This window comes from Plecotus auritus (genome assembly GCF_963455305.1).
Source record: "Plecotus auritus genome assembly, chromosome: 9".
Taxonomy (NCBI): Eukaryota; Metazoa; Chordata; class Mammalia; order Chiroptera; family Vespertilionidae; genus Plecotus; species Plecotus auritus.
This window is the reverse complement of record NC_137783.1, coordinates 73,292,140-73,319,845: the sequence shown is the minus strand read 5'-3', so window position 1 is coordinate 73,319,845 and position 27,706 is coordinate 73,292,140.

The window sequence follows — 27,706 nt, the reverse complement described above, 5'->3', positions numbered from 1 at the left end:
CAGCAATGTCTTTCTCACGGTTCTGGAGGCTGGGAAGTCCAAGATCAAGGCTCAGCATGGTCAGGTTCTGGTGAAAGCCGGCACCTTCTCACTGTGTCCTGCTTTTTCTTCTTATTTAACTGTTCCTCGTGAATTTCTGTTGATTCTTCTATTAGGCTCGTGAATTTCTGTTGATTCTTCTATTAGGCTCCGAGCTCCTGGGGGCAGAGACCAAGTTTTTCTGTTGTTTCCTATACAATCTATGCATGAAACAAATATTTGTAAAAAATACAAATAAGTTCTGAAGGAGCTCTGAAGGAAGGAGAAGACCTTTGCTGATTGATACATGCTCTTTCTCTGACCAGTCCCTCTTCTGACCTACAAGAGGCTCTTATGAAAAGTATGGCTGGCACAGGAGCTGCTTTCGGAAGAGTAGAGAGAGGCAAACTAAAGGACTAAATCCTTGACCTGAGCCTTGCAGGAAGCACATTCTTTATTTTAAATAAACACAAACACACCTGCCCCTTTGAAACAATAATGAAAATATATCCTGGGCTGTCAGAGTCCACTTCCTCTGATTGTACCAGAGATACTTGTCATTCATGAGAATTTCTCAAGAGCCCAGGGTAGCAGATAAGGGCTGAGATGATCCATTTTATATTCCACTAGAGGCCCAGTGCATGAAATTTGTGCACGGGGGTGGGGGGTGTCCCTCAGCCCAGCCTGCACCCTCTCTAATCTGGGACTCCTCGAGGGATGTCTGACTGCCCGTTTAGGCCCGATCCTGGTAGGATCGGGCCTAAACGGGCAGTCGGACATCGCTCTCACAATCCAGGACTGCTGGCTCCCAACTGCTCGCCTGCCTGCCTTCCTGATTGCCCCTAACCGCTTCTGTCTGCCAGCCTGATCACCCCCTAACCACTCCCCTGCCAGCCTCATTGAGGCCTAACTGCTCCCCTGCCAGCCTGATTGCCCCTAACTGCCCTCCCTTGCAGGCCTGGTCCCCCCCAACTGCCCTCCCCTGCAGGCCTGGTCACCCCTAACTGCCCTCCCTTGCAGGCCTGGTCCCTCCCAACTGCCCTCCCCTGCTGGTCTAATCCCTACAACTGCTGTCCCTTGCAGGCCTGATCCCTCCCAACTGCCCTCCCCTGCTGGCCATCTTGTGTCCACATGGGGGCAGCCATCTTTGACCACATGGGGCAGCCATCTTGTGTGTTGGAGTGATGGTCAATTTGCATATTACTCTTTTATTAGATAGGATAGGAAGGAACAGATATATGGAAACCAGGCCTGACTTGCCCAGGTACCCAAGGAACTAGCTTCCTAAATTACCACCTTGTACTTGTCCTTGCCTCCACCTGCCTTTTTCCTAAACATGTCTCCACCAGTCAATGGTCCAAGGTTTGCATTGCACCAGAGGATCCAAAGAAAACTTCAGGAGAAGTTCTAAAACTCTAGTGCAGATGGAAGTTTTGTGCACAGACAGCATTGTGTGAGCTGAACTAAAGAGCAGCTTCAGCTGGATTAGTTTCCTCATTGCTGTGTCTCTGCTTTGAGTCCTTGCTAGTATTTTTTCCTGCTCAAGAACCTTAGTGATTATTCTTCTAAGGGAGGGGTTAGAGAAAAAAAAAATTTCTGCAAAAATCCAGATTGTAAATATTTTAGGCTTTGCAGACTATATCATCCCCTTTGCAACTATTCATCTCTGTCACTGTAGCATGGAAGAAGCCATAAATAAAATGAGTGTGGCTGAGTCCCAATAAAACTTTATTTATAAAAATAGGTAGATGACTGAACTTGGCCTGTGGCCCATGTTTATTGACCCCTGATCTCAAGGACATCCCAATATTTTAAGAAACATAAAACTAATATTCATGAAATAATTATATTCTAAACTCTAGGGTATTGATTATAAATGCCACAAGACCCCAGAAAACTCACTTGAGTTGTATTGGTTGGGGCAGTCAACTGCCCTCCCCTGCAGGACTGGTCCTCCCCTCGAACTGTCCTCCCCTGCAGGCCTGGTCCCCCCAACTGCTCTCCCCTATAGGCCTGCCCCCCCAACTGCCCTCCCTTGCAGTCCTGTTCCCCCCCAACTGCCCTCTCTTGCTGACCTGGTCTCCCCCAACTGACCTCCTGTGCTGGCCTGGTCATCCCTAACTGTCCTCCCTGCTTGCCTGATCACCCCCAACTGCCCTCCCCTGCAGGCCTGGTCCCCCCAACTGCCCTCCCCTGCAGGCCTGGGTCCCTCCCAACTGCCCTCCCTTGCTCGCCTGGTCACCCCCAACTGCCCCCAACTGCCCTCCCCTGCCAGCCATCTTGTGGTGGCCATCTTGTGTCCACATGGGGGCAGCCATCTTGTGTTTTAAAGTGATGGTCAATTTGCATATTACTCTTTTATTAGCTAGGATATATACACATACTAATAAAGAGTAATATGCAAATTGACCATCACACCAAGACACAAGATGGCCGCCCCCATGTGGTCAAAGATGGCTGCCCCCATGTGGACACAAGATGGCCACCACAAGATGGCCGCCACAAGATGGCCTGCAGGGGAGGGCAGTTGTGGGAAGTTAGGGGTGACCAGGCCAGCAGGGAGGGCAGTTAGGGGTGACCGGGCCAGCAGAGGAGGGCAATTGGGGGGGACCATGCCTGCAGGGGAGGGTAGTTGGGTGGGACCAGGCCTGCAGGGGAGGGCAGTTACGGGGAGCCAGGCCTACAGGGGAGAGCAGTTGGGGTGGGATCAGGCCTGCAGGTGAGGGCAGTTGGGGTGGGACCAGGCCTTCAGGTGAGGACAGTTGGGGGTACCTAGGCCTGCAGGGGAGGGCAGTTGGGGGGGACCAGACCAGCAGGGGAGGGCAGTTGGGAGACAGCAGTCCTAGATTGTGAGAGGGATGTCTGACCGCCCATTGAGGCCCGATCAATGGGCTTTCGGACATCCCTCAAGGGGTCCCAGATTGGAGAGGGTGCAGGCTGGGCTGAGGGACACCCCTCTCCCCATGCACGAATTTCATGCACTGGGCCTCTAGTATATATATAAAGCAAGAGGAGTCAGACAGATGATAGAAGCAAAGGGACAGAGAGAAAATGACTTGAAAATGCTCCACTTTTGGCTTTGAGGATGGAGAAGGAGGGCCATGAAAGCTGGAATGGGCAAGGAAACAATATCTCTCCTGGGACCTCTATAAAAACCAGGCCTGCTGACATTTGACCTTTAGCCCAGTGAAACTGTAAGAGAATAAATTTGTGTAGTTTTAAACCATTAAGTTCATGGTAATTTGTAACAATAACAATAGAAAATTAATACCCTCAGTGACAGGAAAATAAGCACCAAGAGACATTTTTTGTTCCTATGTCTGGGAGCCACAGCAGATCCTGAAGCATGGCTTTGAACATTTATTCTGCACTGAGGAGGGAAGCCTGAAGTAGGTGGTGAGAAAAAAACTAGAGAAGTGTATATTTGTTTATAGGAAAACTTCCTGGTGATGTTCTGTATATATGCTATTTTTCAAGGTACAGTGGAGGTTCTGGTCAAGATGGTGGAGTGGGTGAACACTGTACTCACCTCCTCCCATGACTACATCAAAATTACAACTAAATTATAGAGCAGTCAGCCTGATAACAGCAGAAGACTAGCTGAACTGAAGTCTTTTAACTGAAAATATAAGGAAGAAGCCACCTTAAGACTGGAAGGAGGGGTGGAGATTTGAAACAAGCTGGCTCCACCCATGTGTGATGGTTAAGAATCCAGAAGGATATCTCAACTGCAAAGGTCCAACCTGAGGAGTGAGGGTTCTCAGCCCTGTGCTAGGCTTCTGAACCCTGGACACTCATGCTGGGAAGAGGTTCCCACATAACATCTGGCTGTGAAAATCAGCGAGGATTCCATTCATCCAGATGAGAAGGAAGTCCTTTGGAAACTCAGGATTCCTTTAAAGAGCCTCCACAAAAAATTCCACTCACAGACACTTACCCTGGGCTCGTGCAGAGGAACCATGGCTCAGGCAGCACCAGAGACATACACGGAGAAACTGAGTTGTGTGGCTTCAGGGAGAGAGCCGAAAGAACAGCCACCATTGTGTGTGTGATACACTTGTCCACCACATGCCCAAATCTAAATGTTCATTAGCCTGCTTTCCTCCACTAGCTCCACCCTGACAACTCCCTGAGACCCCACCCCATTGCAAAGGTTTGCAGGACTCAGGCAGGTGGCTTCTGTCCCCAGTGTACCCCGAGGCTTTTGCTGAGTGCCTCAGGCTCAGCACTGGTGCCAAATCTAAATATACACTAGCCTGGTGGACACTACTCACCCCACCCTGGTGACTCCCTGACACCCTGCCTCAACCAAATCACTTACTGCATGAGGGTTTTTCAGCAGCTAAGACTAATGGCTAGCCAGCAGTAGTGGCAGGTCTCAGGCTGCCTTGTGCCTTTTGCTAACCTGCCCCAGGCTGAATATTGGTGGCAGCTGGTCTTGGATCTCAGTATGGCCTATCGCAAGCACATCTAGGCCCAGTACAGAAAGCTACCAATTGTGAATCACTTTGTGGCTCCTAAATAGGTGGCCCCAGGCTGGTCATAGGCAGCATCTGACATTGGCCTGCACTGGAGTCCCTCCCAAGAGGCCACAGAACCAATGCATCTGGTGGCTGGCTTCAGACTACAACAGAGCACTACTCCATTAGCTCTACAAATGGCACACCCAAAGTGTAGTCTCAGCAGGCACCAGACTAGCTCCCTATACAATAGCTCATACTCTCCGGTTGTGGCCAATGCTCATGGCCAGTCAGCCTGAGGTCCAATCCCACCTGCTAACATGCCAACAGCAATCAAGGCTCAACTATAACAGGAGGGCACACACAACTCATTCAAAAGACACCTGGCTTAGGTGATTAGGGAGTCTGTGCTGCTGAACCCCATAGAACACCTACTACATAAGGCCAGCCTGCAAAGACTGAGAGACATAGCAGATCTAGCAAACACAGAAATCTAGCCAAAATAGGGAGGTAAACATATCCCAAATAAAAGAACAGAAGAAAAATCTCAAGAAAAAGAACTAAGTAAAATGGAGACAAGCAATCTACCAGATGCAGTGTTTAAAACACTGGTTATATGGGTGCTTGAGAAATTGAGTGTGAACTTCAACAAAAAATAGTAAGCATTAAAAAAACAACAACAATAGAAACCATAAAAAAGAACCAGTGAGAAATAAAGAATATAGTACCTGAAATGAAGATTACATTACAGGGAATTAATAGCAAATTAGATGAAGCTGAGAATAAAATCAGTGATTTGGAAGAGAGTGTAGCAAAAACCACCCAATTAGAACAGAAAAAAAGAAGTTAGTTTACTAACTTCAGGGCGGGGGGGAGGGGGGGCAGACATCCCCCGAGGGCTCCCGGACTGCGAAAGGGCACAGGCTGGGCTGAGGGGACCCCGCCACCCTGAGTGTATGAATGTCATGCACCAGGCCTCTAGTTTACTATAAGCTTGCAATAAAGCTGCCCAATAAGAAATCCTAGGGGCAGCTCTGTCATACAGACTGTTGAGGTGCTCAAGGACTGCAGAGCTGCTGAGCTACTGAGTAGTTTTGAGTTATTGCAAAGGGGAAGTTAAAATAACTTCAATTAAAAGCTACCAGGTCCAAGACCCAACATCTAGGTGATTATTTTCAGAAGGATGGGTTAGAAGTTTGTTTTGTTTTTTAAGCAATAGTCCTAGGTTAATCATAGAGTTCTTATTGCCATACTCCAGGCTGCTATTGTCATTGCTGTTATATTAACAACTAGAGGCCTGGTGAATGAAATTCGTGCACTGGGGAGGGGGGTTGTCCCTCAGCCCAACCTGCACCCTCTCCATTCTGGGACCCCTCGGGGCATGTCTGACTGGCTCCCATTCTAAACAATTAACTCAAATCCCACAGGGATCGGGCCCAAACCGGCAGTCAGACATCCCTCTCACAATCCAGGACTGCTGGCCCCTAACTGCTCACCTGCCTGCCTGCCTGATTGCCCCTAACTGCTTCTGCCTGCCAGCCTGATCACCCCCTAACCGCTCCCCTGCCAGCCTGATTAACACCTAACTACTCCCCTGCCAGCCCTATCGCCCCCAACTGCCTTCTTCTGCTGGCCAATTTGTTTCTGATTGGTCAGTTTCTATGCCAGTTAGCATTAAAAGCTCCGCCTCCTAGGCAGCCATTGGCTCCTCACAGTTGACCCAGATTTGGTTCTGATTGGTCAGTTTCTATGCCAGTCAGTGTCTCTGGCCCTATTAATGGGGCCTGATTAAAAAGGTGGGTCTGATCAGCAGCCCCGGTGGAGGCCTGGAGAGAAATGGAGGCACAGCTGCTGACCAGGCTCAGAGCTAAAGAGAGAGGCAAGTGCTGATCAACAGATCAGACACTGCTTCTCTCTTCAGGGGTCTCTCTGTTTCTGATTCGCAGCCCCATCAGCAGTCAGTGCTGGGTCACCGTGCCTGCAGCCAGAGCAGTCAGTGCTGGGTCACCACAGCAACCCAGCACTGACTGCAGGACTGACTTCCAGTTGGTTGAGCCTCCCGGTAGTTGTGGACCCAGGGTTTTTATATATTAGGATAATAGCAATGATGATGGAAGTTTCATATGAACAATAACATTCTACCTGTCTAAGGTCATTCCTTATCTTATGCTCCAGATATCTTATGCCATTAATTCTCTCCACTTTCCCATACATCATCAAACACTGCTCACTTTCCCACTATTAACATGCTCAGGTTCCCCATACACTAAGAAGTGAATACAAATAAACAGAAGCTTTCTTTTGAACCCTGCTATCTCCTTGAAATACTAACTACTCTGTTTCTTCCTTCCTTTTACTGCCCAGCTATTCCAAATGCTGTTTATTCTCACTGCTTTCTCTTACCACCATCCACACTCTTGAACATCTTTTTCTGGCTCCCATTCTAAACAATTAACTCAAATTACACTCTACACAGCTGAACTTTTCTTAATTGACAATCTCAATGGCCTCTTTCTGGCCCTGCTCTTCTTGACCTCTCTGCAGTACATAATTGGCCTCTCCTTGCAGCTGTCACTTCCCTTAGTTTGCATGACGGTGCCCTACCCTGATGATTCTTCTATATTTGCAATCCCTTCTTCTCTGCCCTTTGTCCTTGGTTGCCCCTCTTATCCCTGTCCCTAACTGTAGCTGTCTACCAGGTCCTGCATTTAGTTCTCCTTTCCTCCCAACACCCTTTCTACCCAAGTGATCTTGTCTATCCCCATGATCTCATCATTATCTATATATCACTGACTCCCTTTCTGACCACTGTCCCAAGTTCCATTTCCACTTTTCTAAATGTGTTGTAGACAACTCCACATGGATGTTCAAATGACATATTCAAGCAGACAGGTCTAAATATGAACTTCCATCAAAACAGTAGAGGCTAATGGTTAAGATAATGGCTTTTCAAATTTTATGGGCTTGGGTTCCAGTCTCAGCTTCTCTCTGCTTTAGCTGTGTCACAATAAAAAATTCATTGTTGTATCTTTATTTCCTAATCTGTGAGATAGGAAAGTAGAAGTACCTACATCAAGGAGTTCTTGAAAAGATTAAAAGAGATAATGTACCCAAATCACCATGTTTAGTGCCTGGAACATAATCATGGTTCAATGAATGTGAGTTGTTGCTACTTCACTGGTCTTACCTTTTCCTATAAATGACATAATTTTTCTTTTTGTTAGTCAACCTCAGTTAGTCATCCTAGACATCATCCTCCATACAATTAATCACAAAGTATTGTTAATTCTTCTTTAATAATGTGTCTTGTTTCTATTTCCAGATTTTCACATGCTTAGCCTTCTTGCTAGGACCAACTACAACCTTCTGTGCAGTATCTTCACCATTCTCTCTACCCTCCGCTCCATCCTGCACACCTGATGGTTCCATCTTTCTGAAACGCAGATTCAACACACCATTGTTCTACCAATAAACCTTCAATTGCTTCTTATTACATTACAAATAATTGGCCTTAAGACTCTCCATGATCTTGTGCTTGCCTGTTTTCACAGCATTATTTCCCACAACTGTCTTACAAGTATCTCACACTCTACTCAGACTTACTGCATCACTGTTCTCTTACTTTTCTGACCCTGTGCCTTTGTTCATGCCATTTCTGTTGCTGATACTACCATTTCTGGTTGCTAAAATCCCAGCTTCCTATTAAAGTCCACGTGACTACAGCCAGCATCAGTGGTTGAGAGTTGACCTATGAACCGGAGGGTCACAGTCTGATTCCTGGTCAGGACACATGCCTGGGTTGCAGGCTTGCTCCCCAGTGTGGGGGTGTTCAGGAGGCAGCCCATCAATGATTCTCTCTCATCATTGATGTTTCTATCTCTTTCACCCTCTTTCTCTGAAATCAATAAAAATTAAAAAAAACACAAAAACAGTTCAGGTGAAATGGCAGCTACTCTGACTTAGTGATTCTTAAACATTTTGAGTTATTGCCTCTTCAGGAAAGATACAAAGCCAACAGAACATTTGCATGTAATTTCAGAGTTTATGGGCCACACCCCCATTCCCTTTTGTAGCTCACTGAATTAATTTTTATTTTTAATTTTTATTTTATTTTTCAATCACTGAATTCTTTTTTTAAAATATATTTTATTGATTTTCCACAGAGAGGAAGGGAGAGGGATAGAGAGCTAGAAACATCGATGAGAGAGAAACATTAATCAGCTGCCTCCTGCACACCCCTGGACTGGGGATGTGCCCGCAACCAAGGTACATGCCCTTGACTGGAATCGAACCTGGGACCCTTCAGTCCACAGGCCGACACTGTATCCACTGAGCCAAACCGGTTTCGGCCAATCACTGAATTCTTAAAGCATAACATAACCTTCTGAAGAACCCATTACATTATTTCTTGTATTTCAGTTGTTTTAATGCAAGTATTCTTTAATTTTCAAAAAAATGTTTTATTTGATGGTGTTATTGGTTGTTTTTCTTTTTTTAAATGAGATTCACAGACCATCAACCTTAGAATCTAATGAATGTTCATTAAAAATTAAGACTCCTGGTGAAACTCAAGACATCCTAAAACAGAATCTCCAGGGGTGACGAGGGAGGGACCAGAGACACTTCCCTCTGCACTGCCCTCACTGAGGAGCCCACAAAGCCTTGGCCTCCTCTCAGGCCTGAGCCAGTGAAACAGGAAGAAAATAGCCCTGGTACCCCTCTAGCCAAATCTCTTCTAATGTGTTGGGAATTGTCATGGACAATCAAAAGGATAATTTCTCCTGCCATCTTCCACCAACGTAATTGTATTAATTCTATACCAGCCCCTTCTGTATTTGGGACAGTGACTGCTCTGTGCTTTGAGATACTGTGTCTGGGCTCATAGCCTGCCTTCTCTGCAGCAGATGTGTTTTTTCTAAACCCTTATCCTGCATGGGTGAAGATTTCTGCTTCGTTTTGGTTTGATAAATCTTAACACACTTCATAGAGAATTCCAGCATGACTTTTAATGGAGTTTCCCTGAATTATGATAGAAATTTGAGTAAATGCCTTATTGTTCCTCTCTGACTGTGAAATTCTTAAGGGTAGACTAAATCAATTTCCAGATTTGGCATATCCATTGTTTTGCCTTATTTCACCAGATAGATGAGGTCTCTTCCCTTCCCCTCCCCATCCCAAAAAGGCCTGGGAATGACAGCTTCCTTCCTCCCATCTATGACCTACCTGTTTTTAAACCCCACCTCTTCCATGAAGCACTCCCTAAGAAGTCCTAGTATCCATTGCTCTCTCCCCTCTGAACTACCCACAGCACTTATAGTTTATTCCAAAAATTTCCTTTCGACCTGTGATTCTGTTCAGTCTACTCTGTTTGGCAGTATGGCATAATAGTTAAGTTCATGGGCTCTGAATCCAAGCAAACCAGGTTCTGAAACTCAACTTCAATACCATATACAGAGCATGGTCTGAACTTAGCTCTGGAACTCAGTTCAACATCTAAATAACATAAGTAATATCATATATGCTTCATGGTGTTTTTATGAGAATTCAATGAGATAATGCATATAGTAAACACTCAATAAATGCTAGTTTTATGGAGATGTCTCATGTAAATCAGAATAGGTTGTCATGCTATAGTAATGAGTAACCTTAAAACATTGCTTCTTACAAACAGGGTTATTTTCCACATGTCCCTTGTAGCACAGTTAAGAATGGACTCCATCTTGTTTTCTCCAAGAATCCAGTGGGCTAAGGAGCTGTTATTGCAACATCGCAGTCATCACGGCAAAGGCAACAGTGGTCAAACAAGAAGTGGGTCTTAAAACTTCTGCTTGGGGTGGGAGGGGGTGGGGCAGGTTGGAGGGGATCATTGGGGGAAAATGGGGGACATATGTATACTTTCAACAATAAAGATTTATTAAAAAAATCACAGAACGTCTGCCTGAAAGTGACTCATGTCACTTTCCTGTGCATTTTATTGCTGTAAGTCACAAGTCACAGTCCAACTTCAATGGGGCAAAATAAAAATCCTATCTAATAAAAGAGTAACATGCAAATTGACCATCACTCCAACACACAAGATGGCTGCCCCCATGTGGTCAAAGATGGCTGCCCCCATGTGGACACAAAATGGCTGCCACAAGATGGCCAGCAGGGGAGGGCAGTTGTGGGCAATCAGGCCAGCAGGGGAAGGGAGTTAGGGGTGACTGGGCTGGCAGAGGAGGGCAGTTGTTGGAAACCAGGCCTGCAGGGGAGGACAGTTGGGGGGACCCAGGCCTGCAGGGGAGGGCACTTTGGGGGGGGGGGGACCAGGCCTGCAGGGGAGGGCAGTTGGGGGCAACTAAACCTGCAGGGGAGGGCAGTTAGGGGTGACCAGGCCTGCAGGGGAGGACAGTTAGGGGCAACAAGGCTGGCAGGGGAGGGCAGTTAGGGGCAATCGGGCTGGCAGGGGAGCAGTTAGGCATCGATCAGGCTGGCAGGGGAGTGGTTAGGGGTTGATCAGGCTGGCAGGCAGAAGCAGTTGGGGGCAATCAGGCAGACAGGCAGGCGAGCAGTTGGGAGCCAGCAGTCCTGGATTGTGAGAGGGATTCCAGATTGGAGAGGGTACAGGCTGGGCTGAGGGACACCCCCCCCCCCCGCCACCCCGTGCATGAATTTCATGCACCGGGCCTCTAGTAATAATAATAATTCTCTCTCAGGAAGGGGAGGGGAAGAAACAGTTATCTTATAAGTCTTGCATTTATTTAGTTTTCCAACATCAGTTATTCGACTGACACATCTTTTGTGTTCCTAAATATAGCACATAGTAGGAAGCAGATACCTATTTTATTGGTGGATGGGTCATCATATTTGTGCATTTTGAATTGAGTTGAATGACTAAAACAGAAATTTCTTGTTATCTCAAGTATCTCAAATGTCACCTGATGAATTGACAGCAAGGGATCAGAGATCCCTATTTCCTTGAAACCACCCATGTGGCACACATGTTTAACCTGAGCTTCTTCCAAACCCACACTTGCCTCAAGACTTCTCCTTAGAGTAATTTTTGACTTAGTTTTCTGCAAACTATTGCTGTCACTTTTACATTTAGATCCTCAAGTGCAGTGCATACAAAATTCTTTATTCTTTCTGGATCCCAGCAATTAGGACCTGATATCTTCAAGTTACCTTGGGGATAAACATATGGCCTGGACATCTGGGCACCCAGTAGACATAGCTTCTTGATGTTATGAAAGAGGATTCTTTATTGAAATAAATAAATGTCCAAGAAGGATATGAATAGTCCAAAAGTGCAAGTCTTTAAAGAAAAGAAAACCTAATCTCCCAGGAAGTTTGGGGTCTCTCTAACTAATTATTCATTAGTAGAGGCCTGGTGCATGAAATTCGTGCATTCGGGAGGGTCCCTCAGCCCAGCCTGCACCCTTTTTTTTGCTTGCATATTAGCCTTGCATATTAGTTCTCAATTTATAGAACTAATATAAATTAGTTGGGTTACATCTAAGGGGATATGATCCTGAATTCAGCACTGGCCCCACCTGTGCACCAGGCCTCTATCTATACTAATAAAAGGTAATATGCTAATTAGACTGGGAGACCTTCCAGACGATCTTCTAGACAAAGCCATGGTGGCGGGGCCAAGGTGCTTACAAAGCTGTTGAATGATGGGAGTAGCAGACTCTAAAATCAGCTTCTGCAAACAAGTTCCAAAATATTACCAGCGTAATGACCCACTAAGAGAATTCCCACATCTCCCAGCCAGAAAGCTCAGGAAGCAGGTCACTGTCTCCAGTGCTGAGTTCAGGATAATATTCCCTTAGATGTAACCCAAGGATCTGGAAGCCACCAGAATTGTTGGCCTCAAGAACACCTGAAATGCAGCAATTTAAAAGCTGTTGCCACAACGATGAATTCCAGGGTCAGCTGGACCTGCATTATGAAGATGGATGGCTCACTCACTTCTCTTTACCTCTTCCACTCATCAAGTTTCAAGAAATTTGATTGGATGAACCAAAATCACATCCAGCCGATAGCTACAAAGCATACTGGGAAGGGCAGTTTTTAGCTTCTCAGCTGCTGCATATAGGAAGCAATCTTAGAAGGGTGTATGTGGGTACTGAGCAAGCCAGGTTATAGTGTCCCTGTGAGATTTAAATGAGATTGTTTATGAAAAGTGCTTTAGCACAGTGCCTGGCACATGAAGAGCACTCTAAGTATTAGCTGTTATTACTATTTTACTAGTATGTAAGAAGATATATCACATTGGCTTGAATGGTGACCTTTCACACTTAAAGAGCACATAGAGTAACAAGTTTAATCAACTAGCCCCACAAAATTTCACTCTATTATTTTTAGTACTGAACATTGGTGGAACCTGTGCACCCCTCTCTGTGCCCCACATCCCTGTCCTTCTTCAGATGACCTGAGCTAAATGTTGCAGTGCTCCCACTGAGGGCTCCCCCCACAGCCCGCCCACCTGGAATCCATAGGACATGCAGTTTGGCTCACGGCTTCAAGCTGCCATGGCCTGTAGAATACTCACCAACTCCTTTGCCCCTCATTCATTTTGAGCAGGCTGTGCAGGGGTGTGTGTTTCTTTTGTGTGCGGGATACTCATTCCAGCTCCCTTCCACTATCTCTAAAATCAGGCGTCTTTTCCTCTCTGGCATCAATTCCAGTTCCCTTTGCCTCCTCTTCCTCGTCCGTGTGCAGGTTCTCTGAGGACACTTTCCTCATGGCAGACAGGTCAATCCACAATGCTTCCGGTGTGCCATCTACACACCATTCCCCGTGATCTGCTGTGTTGATCCACAGTGTTCAAGCTTTCGAGGAACCTACAGCTTATCTAAGAAGACCTGCGTGGTGCTCTGGGAACACAAAATTGAGGGCCCTAACCCATATTTTGGTTGGGGATCATGGAAGACATCTCAGAAAATAAAAAATATAAATTGAGAACTGAATACAAAAGAATGAATGGGAAGTAGCCAAGTGACATCGGCTTAGGGTATCAAACGTGGATTCTATGGAAAGAAAGAAATAAATATACACTAGACTATCTTACGTCCACTGAACATCCCTCAACCCCATAAATTAGTGGTTAAAGAGTGTTGAGACAAGTGAGCAGGGTGCCCCGTTTCTTTTCTCCCATGATGGGTACTACATAGCAATCCCATTTGCCTTTCAGAACTATTTGCCTGCTGTAGAAAGCCATTTTGGCGGGGCTGTCCTTCCATGGCCAAGTTGTGAGTAGATGAAACAATCTAGGCCGATCAGACACCCTCTTTGAAATTTCAATTTTGAGTGCATTGAAAGAAAATTGGAGCCCTAGCCAATTTGGCTCTGTGGATAGAGCATCAGCCTGCAGAATGAAGGGTCCCAGGTTTGATTCTGGTCCAGGGCACATACTTCAGTTGCAGACTAGATCCTAGGCCCTGGTCAGGGCATGTACAATCAATGTGTCTCTCTCACATTGATGTTTCTCTCTCTCTCGCCCCCCCTTCCACTATCTCTAAAAAAAAAAAAGAAAGAAAAATTGGAAAAGTCTCAAGTTATCATAGTGGTGGTGGGTGGGCTCTCAACTATCCATTATTTTGGGACTAGAGGCCCAGAGCATGAATTCGTGCATGGGTGGGGTCTGGCCAGCCCCGCCCCCATCGGGGACAATCTGGGCTGGGCCAGTTGTGGCCCTGGCCCTGATTGGGGGGACGATGGGGGCTGGGGCTAGCTGGGGGGGGCGGAGCCCCAGGAGGTTGGCTGGCTGGCCCCTCCCCCAATTGGGGGGGGGGGTGATCGGGAGTGGGGCTGGCCAGGGGTCGGGGCCCTGATCAGGTTGGTTGGCCCCTGCAGTGCATGTCATAGAGACCTGTCGTTCCAGTCCTTCCATCATTCTGGTCACTTGGCTTTTATATATATAGATACTTTGGTTTCTGTCCTTTCTGAGATTGTTTCTTTAGTTTTTTTTCCCCTCTCATTCTGTGAGATAACACCTGTTCCTGATAATTTTTTTTTAATTTTATTTTTTTGCCTGAGTTGGTTGGTCTTTGTGGCTTGCAACTAAGAAACATTACAGGATATAGGAGGGAACTTTTTTGCTAAGGAGAATTCTTTGATAGAAGATGGAAGTGGAAAGTAAGAGTACAAGAGCAAGGAGAATGGAGACTAGTAAACAAAAGCTATCCCTAAACAGCTCTACATTAAGAATAAATAAAGCATTGGAAAATGAGAAAAGAACAGAAGAGGGGGAAATTCTGTTGAACATGGTAAAGTTGTTTGAACTGCTATAAAAACATCTCTCTCCATAAACATTTCTCCCTGAAGCATTTTTCTGCACACAAAAAATGCTGAGTGTGACTGGGATTTTTTTGGTGAGTGTACAGGGGGCAGTAGAAACGAGAAAAGGATAGAGTCCCACATTTGCAGGGTCACTGTGAAAACAATAGGAACTTGTGTGGACTTGAGAAAGAAATTCAAAGATAATGGTAGCTTAGAGCCAGAATGCACTATGAGACTATAAATCTCTCTAAGAATTTTCAGACATACTTCTAAGAGCCATAAAATAGGAATTTGAGCCGATTGTTTTTTTTTAGGACAGAGTGAGCCATAAGTTGACATCATTTTATGCATTTATGCATTTGGGAGAAAGCCTGGTGGAAGATACTCCAACATATTAATAGTAGATACTTTCATGGTGGGATTACATGTGATTTTTATTTTATTCAGTGTATCTTTTAGTATACATATTCCAAAATTTCTATAATAAACTGTAAGGGAAAAATACTATTTAAAGCATGATCAAATACACCTCATAAGACTGTTGTGAGGACCAAATTATGTAATGTATAAAAGCCGCTGATGGGTAAGGGATGATTACCGATCATCCTTCTGTTTGCAGAGCCTGGCCTGGATGGATGAGACTCCCTGGGAGCAGAGGGGCTGACTGGGCAGCATGGCTCTGATGCTTTATCTGTTCTCCTTCCCAGCGCCATTTCTCCTCAGCAGCATCACTGCTTTCAGGGGGAGCGGCCTCTCCCACCCTGAATAACAGATACTACCTGTGGGATACACATCAGTGTCCTGTTGACTCTTGAAAAAGACACCAGGTAGCCTGGACACGCCTCCCACAGCCACTCATGGCCACAACCAGCTTCTCTGGTATCCAGCACCCCAGCCTCCAGCACCCAGGATGACACAACTGGGAGAGTCTTCTGTATGACAGGGCCAGGCCCTCTCATCAGTGTTGGCTACCACAAGTGGCCTAACGGTTAGTCTTCAAGGCTTGGCAACACACAGAGGGTGGCCCTTAGGGAGCCCTGCCCTGGGGAGGACCTAGCAACAGTGACACTGACATTGCGGTTCCTGATGAGGGTCTGAAGCTATTGGCTTCACAGGGGCAAGCCTCTGGGGCCAGTATCAGACCCTGACACCTTTTCAACAATCTCTTTGGGTATAGGCATCCTTAGATCTCTAGGCAACTTCATCTGTGGTTGCTCAGCTAAGGTGGAGGACTTAGAAGCAACTAAGGATTATTCAGACACCTTCAACTGTTGAGTGGGCAGCTCAAGTGAATTTACATCCTTCTCCTTTGTCTAATAGCTCCCTAGGCCTTGGGGGAAAATTAATTGTTGCCTCATGTGCATTCCTATGCTACTTTGTGCATATTACACTTGTAGCATTTATCACATATAAATATATATTTTTCTAATCTTTGCTCAAATGGCTGTGAGTTCCCAGGGAACAGGGAATAAACATTGCCCACCTATGACAGGCTCTGCATGTAAGAGCCTCGGTCACTGTCTGTGACATAAATAATTTCCTCATCTATTCATTCAACAAATATAGATTACACATCGCTCTGGGCCAGGCACTGTGAGAGGTACTGGAGACTGAGACAAAAAACCAGCCTCCATGGAACTCACTTTGTAGTGGGGAGTCAGGGGAGCACGAGTACACTGCCATATAATAAATGTCAGATGTCAGGGAGCACCCCGAGATAAACGATGCCAGGTGGAAGGAGCATCATTTAGAGGTGGTGGCGGGAAGAGGCCTCTAGGAGACGGTCACCCAAAAGTAGAGGCTGAGCAAAGGGGAGAATGAGCAGCTCTGAAATCTGGAGGAAGTGTGTTGGCCACGTGAGTAGCGAGAACAAAGACTATGAGGTGGAAGTAACCTGTGTCCGGGAGCAGAGGGAGGCTGGACAGAGTGATAGGAGGTGGGATCATGGAAGCCCGCAGGAGCTGGCCATGCAAGGCCAGCTGGGTTGTGCAGAGGAAGCCAGAAGGTTTGAGCAGGGAATGATGGGATCTGATGCGTCTTAAATTGCTTCATGAGGATTAACTGGAGAGGATCAAGGGCAAAAGCATTGAGAGGAGTTAGGAGGTGATTGCTGGACCGGAAAGGTGTCGAGGGATTTGCCTGGCATGGTCATGCCCTGGGCCGTGGAGGCGGGGCTGTGCTCAGTGGCAGTACAGTGACCCTGTGTGTTCAGACTGAGGGAAGGGGGTGGGTTCGGCTGGAAAAGAGTGCAGGGCTGAGGCTGACAATGTGAGTTCCCAGCATCACTGAAAACCTGGGCAAGGCAGGACATGAGCAAGGCTCGCTGTGAGGCACAGATCAGCGGGCAGGCCTGGGGTGGCCACTCCTGAAGGAGGCTGGGGAGGCTGGTGCTGGAGGGCATGGGCAGCCTGGCCCAGGCCCCACCCGCCCCACCCTGCCCCCACCAGGTGGCACATTCTCCCCCCCCCCCCCGAAAGCCCCACTAGGTGGTGCCGGCTCAGATTCTGGCAAGAAAAAGCGCTGAGCTCTTCACCTCAGCACCAGCAGCTGCTGCATCCCCACTGACCCCAACCCTCAGAGGCAGACACAGGAAAAGGGAATCGGAGCATAGATGAGCCCCCGTCCCAGCCAGCTCTGGCTCTCCAGCGTGCTGATGGGGCGGGAGCAGAGGGCCTCCTTAGGGAAGCTGGACCCCTCTGTCATCTCCTGGGCTCTCTGGAAGCAGGTGGCTGCGCAGTTTTCTTGGGGAAGCCGCCGTGCTGGGCGCCAGACCTCAGGGCTGAACTCTCCTCTCTGAACCGCAGCCTCCAGGTCCTGGTGTCACTGTTATTCACCTGCTGGCACCAAGGGCTGCAGGAACAGCAACTAAAATGCTCATGGAAGGGACTGAGGAGACTTGTTCCACTTCCATCATAGTGCTCATTAAAAAGCATGCCACAAAGGATGGCGGGGAGGGGAGCCAGAGCTGGCCCAGCGGAGAGAGTGCAGAGCTACCACACAGAAACGGCCCCGGGTGTTTATGACCATCCCAGCCAAACCAGACAGCTCTGCCTAGCAGCCAGGGCCCTGGGAAACCTGGGCAAACGTCCTCACCTCCCCAACATTGCCTCACACACATCTTTCACCAAAACCCTTTCCCCCACCAGCCATGTCCTCCGTGTGCAGCCACGCTGATCTGCTGCCTGCCCGGAGTCTCTGAGCTTCCTCAGCCCCACCCATAGCCGCCCCCTCCCTGCTTGGCTTGTGGAACACTCCCCGTGGCAGACAGAATAATGGTCCCCAAGGATGCCCATTCCCTCCGCCAGCACATCTGTGCCCATGTTCCCTTGTTTGGCAAAGGGACTCTGCTGCTGTAATCACCTGCAGGACTTGGGGAGGAAGAAGTCCAGGGTTGTCTGCATGGCCCTAGGTAACCACAGTTTCCTTATGAGGTAGCCACGGGAGGGCCAGATTTGGACAAGGAGCCATGCTGACAGTGCCAGGGGGTGGTGTGACGGGCTCTGAAGGCCGAGGAAGGAGCCGGGCTGAGGAGTGCAGAAGCCTCCAGGTGCAGGATGAGGCGAGGAGACAGGCAATGGGACCAGTGTGCGCCTGGTGCCTGCAGAAGGGATGCAGCCATTAAACACCTTGGCTTCAGACCTCTGACTCCAGAATTGTAAGCCAGTATGTTTGGATCATTTGAAGCCACTGAGTTTGTGGTTTGTTACAGGACACAGGAAACTAGTGCATCTTCAGTAGTTCATCATATTCTGCCTCACACATCTCCTCGACTAGTCTCGCTGCCTAGGAATTCAGGTGACACAACTGACATGGCTTCTGCTGGTCTCAGGGTTTAGCAGAGGAACCACAGCAGATGGCGGAGGGAGCGCCATGTAAGAATGCAAGCCTCCGAGGCTGCTGGCAGGCGCACGCACTGCACATTTGATCTCATGTGACCTGGTGGCTGTGTTCTTACTTTCAAGGATGCCCCATGGTCCAGGTACTGTGCTAGGCCTGAGGGACACAGTGGTGAGCTGGCTAGGCAGTGCCCCTTTCATCGGAAATTTACAGGCTCGTGGGGAAGACTAATAGGCAATAACAGTGTGCTGTGCTTTGGGGAGGATGGGAGCCTTGGCGGAATCAACCAAGTTGGTCTGTAGAGTCAAGGAAAGCTCCCTGGAGGAAGTAGCATTGCAGGTGAGATCAGAAGGCGGAAGAGCTGAGAGGGTGATGGGATGGGGGGATAAGAAATAATGTGCAAGCCCTAGCTGGTTTGGCTCAGTGGATAGAGTGTTGGCCTGCAGACTGAAGGGTCCCAGGTTCGATTCCGGTCAAGGGCACATGCCTGGATTGTGGGCTTGGTCCCCCTCAGTAGGCGGGGAGGGGATTCCAAGAGGCAGCCAATCAATACTTCTCCCTCATCATTGATGTTTCTATCTCTCTCTCCCTCTCTTCCTTCCTCTCTGAAATCAATAAAAACAAAATTTTAAAAAAAAAAGAAATAATGTGCAAAACAACACAGAGGAGGATCTTTGCACAAGTGTGTTCATGGCAGCGTTATTCACAATAGCCCAAAAGTAGAAGCAACCCAAGTGTTCACTGATATATGAATAGATAAACAATACTCCATGCATACAGTGGAATATTATTCAGTCTTAAGCAGGAAGGACATCCTGACATGCCACAACCTGAGTGAGCCTTGAGGACAGTGTGCTAAATGAACTAAGCCCCCACAAGGAGAGCAACCACTGCATGATCCACTCATGAGGACTTGGAGTTGTCACATTCATATAGACAGAAAGTAGAATAGTTAAGGGCTGGGGGGAAGGGATGGGGAATTATTGCCTAATGGGCACAGAATTTCAATTTATAAAATAAAAGGAGTTCTCTGGATGGATGGTGGTAATAGTTGCACAACAATGTAAATGTCCTTAATGCCACTGAACTGTACACTAAAAAATGTTTAAAACGGTGAATTGTAATTGGAATATTTTACCAAAGTTACAAAATAAATTATTATTATTTTTTTAAATAAGGAGCCTCTGACCTCTAAACACAAGGGCCTGTAATCATCATTGAGCATCCTACAATTTTAAAGACGAATCATCCCTGCTTCCTGCTGGAAGCCTTGCCATTACCAAGGGCGAAGTCGCATATACCCCTGCAGCTCTGGTTGGAGGTCTTTGCCCCCACCATCGTCCACTGTTCTCAGAGCTCTTCCATTCTACCCAGTAAGAGTTTGCCTGGATCCCCAAGCCTCGGGCTTCCTCACTTCTGGTATCTCTATAGGAGCAGCCGGCAGAGCTGGGATGTTTCACAGGTAGGCCACGCTGCTGCTGCTGCTGGCCCATGTGGTCTTGCCCCTCCTTTTCTGGATCTTGGATGCTGTGTCAGGGTTTGACGTGGATGCTCACAGTGAGTCACCAGTTTGCCACAGGGCCTCTGCAGTTCTTCAGATCTTAATGTTCCTCTTGCTGAACTCCATTGATCACTTCTACCTGTAGCTGTGGGGAAATGGACACACTTTTTTAGGACCCGGATCCAGAGCTGAGGGAGAGGACAGGTAATCACATGGGGCTCCTGCCTGTTCCCTTCTCCTGCATAGTCCACAGTTTCACTAGAGGAAGTGGAGGGCGGGTTCCAGGGCAGCCTCACTCCGCACCATGGTCTCCTGTTCCCTCCAATCCTCAAGTGGCTGAGCCCAGCTCACCTGCCAGACTCAGTGTTTCAACAGGTTCTCATTCTCTCTCCTTTCCATGGGGACCCTTCTCCATTCATTCCATCAGATCCATCTGTGAAGCTCAGAATTCCAAGTAAAGCTCTGGACTATTTCCCATGGAGCTCCCAGGCCCCAGGGAAATCATAGGATATTGCCAGACACCTGGACCCATGTAATCACGTGCCTGCACGTTTCATGGCAGTTGAGTGATCGTCTGTACACAGAACTCAGAGAAGGCCTCGGGAGAGTGTTGCTTAACCTCAGAGTTGTCATATTCTGCTCTCAGCCAAGCCACTGGCTTACACCAACCTGTACTGAATCATATAAGTGTTTCTTAGCACTTTTGAATTACATGGTACAGGACAACAGAGGCAGGAGAAATTGATTCTGTCTAGGGGAGGTTGTTCAAGAGAAAGGAGTAGGGATGAATGATACCAACACTCCTCAGTTGAACAACACACATAGTGGTGCAGAGCCCCGGTGTCACTGTCTCATTGTTGTTCACATTCTCACACTCTGCAGGCCACACCTCCTTCTGAAAGCCAGCGAGGCATGAGGTCAGAGGGTCAGGGTGTTGTGTGGGAAAGCCGTGGACCTGGAGCCGGGGGGCCTGGGCTCACATACAATACCACCCAGGTCCTCGAGCTCTCCCCACTGTAGTGTGATGTGACTACCTTCAGGAGGACACACCACCAATACCATCACTTCCTTCCTTAGAGGACTCTGTGAGAGCCAAATGGGCGGGAATGTGAGAAAACACTTCAAAAGTTGTCTGATGCTCTACAAACACAAAATAAGAATAGAAAGGATAGTAAAATAATAAAATGGTATTTATTATAAAAATGATCATGATAAAGGCTCAGTATAAACCAGTAGGCCATGAGATGGCAGATTCCTATCTTCCCGTTAGTCTTTCCGGATGTTTGTCATGGCCCCAAGAAGCCTCGGTTTGGAGGGCACAAGTCTGAAAACCACACATAAATGACTGTCTGAGTTATAGGTGAGGAAGGATAGAGGATGGGTTCTCACACTTGGCTGTCGGGAGGTATCCTGAATGACACAAACATCAACATGTTGTGGTAGCTGCCCCCAAATGAAAAATTTTAGAACATGCTGCATATCAGATTCTCAGTGAATGCAAGTCAACAACCACTCACTTTTCCCACCTGAACTGGAGCCTCCAGAAAAGGGGTCCTGCAAGAGCAGAGACTCGCTCGCACTCCTCCTCCCACAGGCTGGACCCTGCGGCTCCCCAGATGGGCCACCCCATTCACTGCGATGGTGCTGGTGCGAGAGTCAGAGGAGACTTGGTGAGGGAGTTCCACACCACACTCAGCTAAGTGAGAGAGCTGCTCACAGTGAGGTTGGGAAGGGCATAAAAGCTGAGTAGGGCCCGAGTGGCCATGGAGTTTGTTAGACACGGAACAAGGAGAGTCTGGTTAAGCCGAGGTGACCTTGGCTGCCCGAGTTCCATCCTCCTCTGCCAAAGGTGCACACGTAAAACCCTCCTAGGAAGTCACTGGCCTGGGCTTCCTTCTCCTTCCACTTGTGGGGATTTGGGCCGCAAGGCTGGGAGCGAGGAGGGTGTCTTATGTTCAGGGGCCAAGGGTGGAAAGAGCTGGCCAGGGAGTCTGACTGGAAGTCCCTGTCAGCACTTGGGTGGAAACTGGGGAAACTAAGGGCAGTCAGCAAGCACGAAGTGTAGGACTAGGATCAACACAGTGAACTGGAACTAAGAACCAGTAGCTGGCCAGAGACAGGAGCCTTGGGAGTGGAGAGCACGGCTGGTAAGGGACCTGCAGTACAAGCCTTGCCTTTGTTGACTGTCAACTGAAGGTGTGGTCCGTGAGGGGTGGCTTAAAATAATGCCTGAAGTCAGGCTTTTCTGAACCCTTGAAACCACTTAATAGACATTTTTCACTTTCATTCCTCACTATCCACAGTCGCACCTCCCCAAACTGGGCTCCCCTCGCTGCTGAGAAGACTTTGCTGTTAGCACCCACTTCTCAGATCTGCTTAACAAAAGGGCCTGTGGTTTCATGTGAGACTCCCCGGGAGAAGAGAAGGCAGTTCTCACACTGGGTGCAGCTCCTGCTTTATCACCTTCTCTGACAAGCAGTCCCACTGCCAGGCTTCCTCCGTCAGATGCGAAGAAGTGTTTATCATCTGAACACTTTCCCACGTTTTCACGGACCAGGAAGCAGAGCTCAACTGCCTCTAGAAAAAGCTTGGGTGTATAAAAGCTCACAATGGCACTCAACTCAAGGCTAGTATTGTGTTGTATTATTGCTGATATTAAAGCATGATAAGCAATATTCTAGTTAATTTATCATTGGCCTTCACCTTACACTTTTGCAATATTTGCAATTTTCCCCCTTCCAGTCCCCAGAAGAGAATAGCAAATATTTTACTTTATTAAGCACTTTATAGACAAGATTTAGAAATATAAGACCTAGTATGTAGTAACTTCCCAGTGTTAGGGTTTTAGAAGTGACTTTTTACATCTTTTGGTGTTTTTTAGGTTTCTTTTGCAAGCTAGGCAGTTTTTCTAGTCTAGGTCATCTTTCTTTTCTCAATAGCCAATTTATTCACTCAGTACTTGGAGAATATACTACATACCAGGTACTCTTCCAAGTGCTGAACTACAGTAATAAATAGAGCTATCACAATTTGCTGTCCTCACCGGGTTTATATTCTGTTGGGAGAGACCAAGAATAAATAAGATAACTAAGTAAAATATATAGTAGTAGATGGTGTTCAGTTATTTGGAGAAAAAAATAAAGGAGGAAATGGAGATATAAAAATTCTGGGGTGGAAGAAAAATTTGAGATATTGGTCTAAAAAAAACCTTACTGAAAAAGTGATATTTGAGTAAAGATCTATAATAATAAAAACATAATATGCTAATTAGACAGCCAAACAACCTTCCAGATGTCATTCTGGACATATGAAGCTGTGGCGGTGGCGGGGGCTGAGGCAGAGGCAGTTAGGGACGATCAGGCAGGCAGGTGAGTAGTTAGGGGTAATCAGGAAGGCAGGCAGAGTGGTTAGGGATGATCAGGCAAGCAGGCAGAATGGTTAAGGGTGATCAGGCAGGCAGGCAGGCAGGCAGGCGAGGGGTTAGGAGCCAGTGGTCCCGGATTGCGAGGGTGCAGGCCGGTCTGAGGGAACCCCCCTCCCCCATGCACAAATTTCATGCACCAGGCCTCTAGTCTAAAAGAAATGGACAGAACTGGCTCTCTGGAGGAGGAACATTCTAGGTGGAGAAAAAAACAAGAGCAAAGGCCCCAAAGCAGACATGTGCTTGTTGTATCTAAGAAGCAGATGGGTGAGGCTGGAGCAGAGTTGAGGCCACAAAGGAGAGGGGGAGCCAGGTTGTGCTGGGCCCTCTGGGCTGTGTGAGGACTTGGACTTTTAGCCTGTGGCCTGGGAAGCATCCAAGGGTTTTGAGCAGGATCACTCTGGCTGCTGTTTTGAAAATAGAGCGTAAGAGACCAGAACAGGAATCAGGGAAAATAATTAGGAAGCTAATGCAGTAACTCAAGCAAGAGATCATGGTGGCTCAGACCAAGGTAGTGACAGTGGGGAGGGTGAGGAGTGGTTGAGTTCTTGGAATATTTTGAAAGCAGGAATGTAGAGGACTTTTTTGGCAGATCAGATGTGGTAAGTGAGAGAAAGGGAAGGGTCAAAGATATCACTGAGACTCTGAGCCAGAACAATGGGAAGAATGAGTTGCTGTAAATAGAGAAGCAGGAGGTGCAGGAGAGGATGGTGCAGGAGGAATAATCAGGAGCTCAAGTTTGCACTTGTTGGCTTTGTGATGCCTATTATAGGTCCACTAGAGGCCCGGTGCACAAAATTTGTGCATGGGGTTGGAGGGCTGTCCCTCAGCCCAGCCTGCACACTCTCCAATCTGGTACCCCTAGAGGGATGTCCGATTGCTTGGCAGTCGGACCTTCCTCTCACAATCCAGGACTGCTGGCTCCCAACTGCTCACCTGCCTGCCTGCCTGATCACCCCCTAACCACTCTCCTGCCAGCCTGATTGACACCTAACTGCTCCCCTGCCAGCCCTATTGCCCTTAATTGCCCTCCCCTGCAGGCCTGGTCACTCCCAACTGCCCTCCCCTGCTGGCCCAGTCTCCCCTAACTGCTGTCCCCTGCTGGCCTGGTTGCCCCTAACTGCCCTTCCATGCAGGCCTGGTTGCCCCTGACTGCCCTCCACTCCAGGCTTGGTCCCCCCAGCTGACTTCCCCTGCTGGCCTGGTCACCCCTAACTGCTGTCCCCTGCTGGCCTGGGTCCCCCTAACTGCCCTCTCTTGTCAGCCTGGTCACCCCACACGGCCCTCCCCTGATGGCCTGGTCACCCCTAACTGCTGTCCCCTGCTGACCTGGGTCCCCCTTACTGCCCTCCCTTGCCACCCTGATCACCTCCAGCTGCCCTCCCTTTCAGGCCTGGTCCCTCCCAACTGCCTTCCCCTACAGGCCTGATCTCCTACAACTGCCCTCCTCTGCCAGCCATCTTGTGGCAGCCATCTTGTGTCTACATGGGGGCGGCCATCTTGTGTGTTGGAGTGATGGTCAATTTGCATATTACCTCTTTATTATATAGGATAGGCACTAGGCACGGATATACAGATCTGGAACAGAGGCAAAGAATGCACTGTGGATGGCATTTAAAGCCACAGGACTAGATGGGCTCCCCCAGGCAATGTGTGTGGGTAGAAAAGAGAAGAGCTTTTATCATTTGGAGGTTGAGCAGATGAAGATGAGTCAACAAAAGTAACTCTAGACAAAGCAGCCAGAAAATTTAAAGGAAAACTAGTGAATATGGTAACCAGGAAGACAAGTGAAGAAAGTGTTTCAAGGAGGAGGGATCAGCTGGGCCAAATGTTGCTGTTGCAAGTCAAATAGTATGAGGAGTGGGAAATGGTTATCACTTTTAGGGTGATTTTGATTAGAGGTTTTGGTGAGGGGTCAGGAGAAATCTCTTAAAGTGTGTTAAACAGAGATGGGAGGAGACAAATTAGAGAAAATGAACAAAGACAACTTTTCAAAGGTGTCTTGCTGAAAAGGGAAAGAGAGAAATGGAGATGACTGCAAGAGGAGTGGGGTCAGGTGTTTATTAAATGTGGGAGAAAGCACAGCATGTATGAGTGCTGATAAAATGATTCAGAAGAGAGAGGAAAGATAATGTTTTAAGAGAAGAGAGTGGCTACTAAAGAAATATTCTTTTTTAAATGTTTTATTGCCTTTAGAGAGAGAAAAGGAGAGAGAAGAAGAGAGAGAGAGAGAGAGAGAGAGAGAGAGAGAGAGAGAGAGAGAGAGAGAGAGAGAGAGAGAGGTATCAATCGGTTGCCTCCTGTACGCTCCCAGACTGGGGATCGAGGCTGCAACTTTTGTGTGTACAGGATGGCACTCCAACCAGCTGAGCCACCCAGCCAGGGCTAAAGAAATGTTCTTGAATAGAAATCAGGAGATGGTTTCTAATACATTGATGGAGTTATTGGCTTTGCTTGGGCCATGGATAGTTTATGCTTCTTACTCTACAAAGTTTGTTCATTTATATGAAAGTGATTTTTTACCCACAAGAGGGCTTGGAAATACAGGATATCAGCTCCTGGGACAAATGATTCTAAGTAGTCTTTGGCCATTGAAAAACTATGGTCCACTCATACCAGAATCCCATGGGGGAAGGGAGGCAGCATCACTGATTAGAAATTATACTGATGATACAATTTGGAACAATACAGTAGATAGAAATAAGGAGGGCCACAAGACTTCAGCTCCTTTTATCTATATCTTTCTACTACTTTGATATGAGTGATGGAAGTAAAATATTTCCTTACTAGGTATTAACCAGGTGGATTATTTTAAACCGTGGACCCAAGGGGCATCATGCTGTGACCAAGCACACAGTGCCTGGAACAGAATAGTCACTCTCCATACACTTTTTAAAGGAAGGAACTCGGGAGTGCATGAAAGCATGAATAAATGAATGGAAATTTTGCTCTTTATTCTGATAACAACCTACAAAGGTAAATAGTTGCTCCATAGATTTTTGCCTGCCTTAGAAAAATAATGTAGAATAGTTGAAGTATTACCATAGGCTTTGAAATTAGACAGATGTAAGTTTGATTCCCATGTCTCATCTCAATTAGATGTGTTCCTTAACCTATATGAGTCTTCTCTGTAAAGTGGAAAGATCTACAGTCCCTAATTTACAGAGTTAAAATTATACCGAACGAAGAACAGTAAGTGCCTAGGAACGTTCCTGATGGAAATGCTGGTTTACAAACAGTGCTGCTTAATGATCTTGTAAAATTCACCAGCTTCTCTTTGACAATATCTTTAATTTTTCAAATCCAGCCAAGCATGGGGTAAGGGGTTCCTAAAGGTTCTCACTAGCCATGTGAAGTTATGCTTCTTTCTTTGAACATAAAATTATTTTTTCTATGCCTCAAGCTTCCTCCTCACTGCAATTTGGTGATTAGTTGTCACATTTTAGGTGGTTTCTCTTTGTTTGTTTTTAGGTATAGACTTTGGGATGGACACTTGGGGATCCTGTTTCACTTTTTTGTGAAGCTTTAGCCAAAAATACATTTCCTAGAGACACTCTGGGTAAAGCAGAGTGAGGTGCAGGACACGGGGTCGTGGGAGGCCAGCATTGCTGAGCGGAGAAAGACATTCCACTGGGACTATGAAGGGGATTCCTTTGTGTTTGCTTCACCCCTGTCAAACCCTGTGTCACTGGAAGGGGATTTATTTGATGTCTCTTTTCAGACGAGGTCAAGAACCCTCGATGAGGTTGTTGTAAGCATTAAGATGTTTTCACAGGACCTGAGGAAGCTTGTATGAGAGGTGTTTCTCAGAAACCCAGGGCCACCTACCAGGGCTGGTGAGTAATCTGAGAGGAAATAAGCTGCTTAGAATCAGGATTCCTCACACTTTTAACAACCAAGAGAGGATGGCTTATCCACAAAGAAGCTTTAGTAGAACAAGAAGAATAAAAAACATTTGAGGGGAGACTGTACAAGAATCTAGGCAAAAAAATACCTGATGCTGGGCACTCTAGACAATGAACAGGGCATCATCCAAGTTCAAGTGGGGGCATTCTCCCCAGAGCTCTGACAAGCTTGTCTCCCTCCTCCCGCTGTCACCAGCACCCACGAGCCTCCCACTGAGGGAAACACTAAAAAGCTCCTCTCCTGAGCCCCAAGCTCTGCTCAGGCTGCAGGGACCACAACTTTGACCTGAGGTGACCT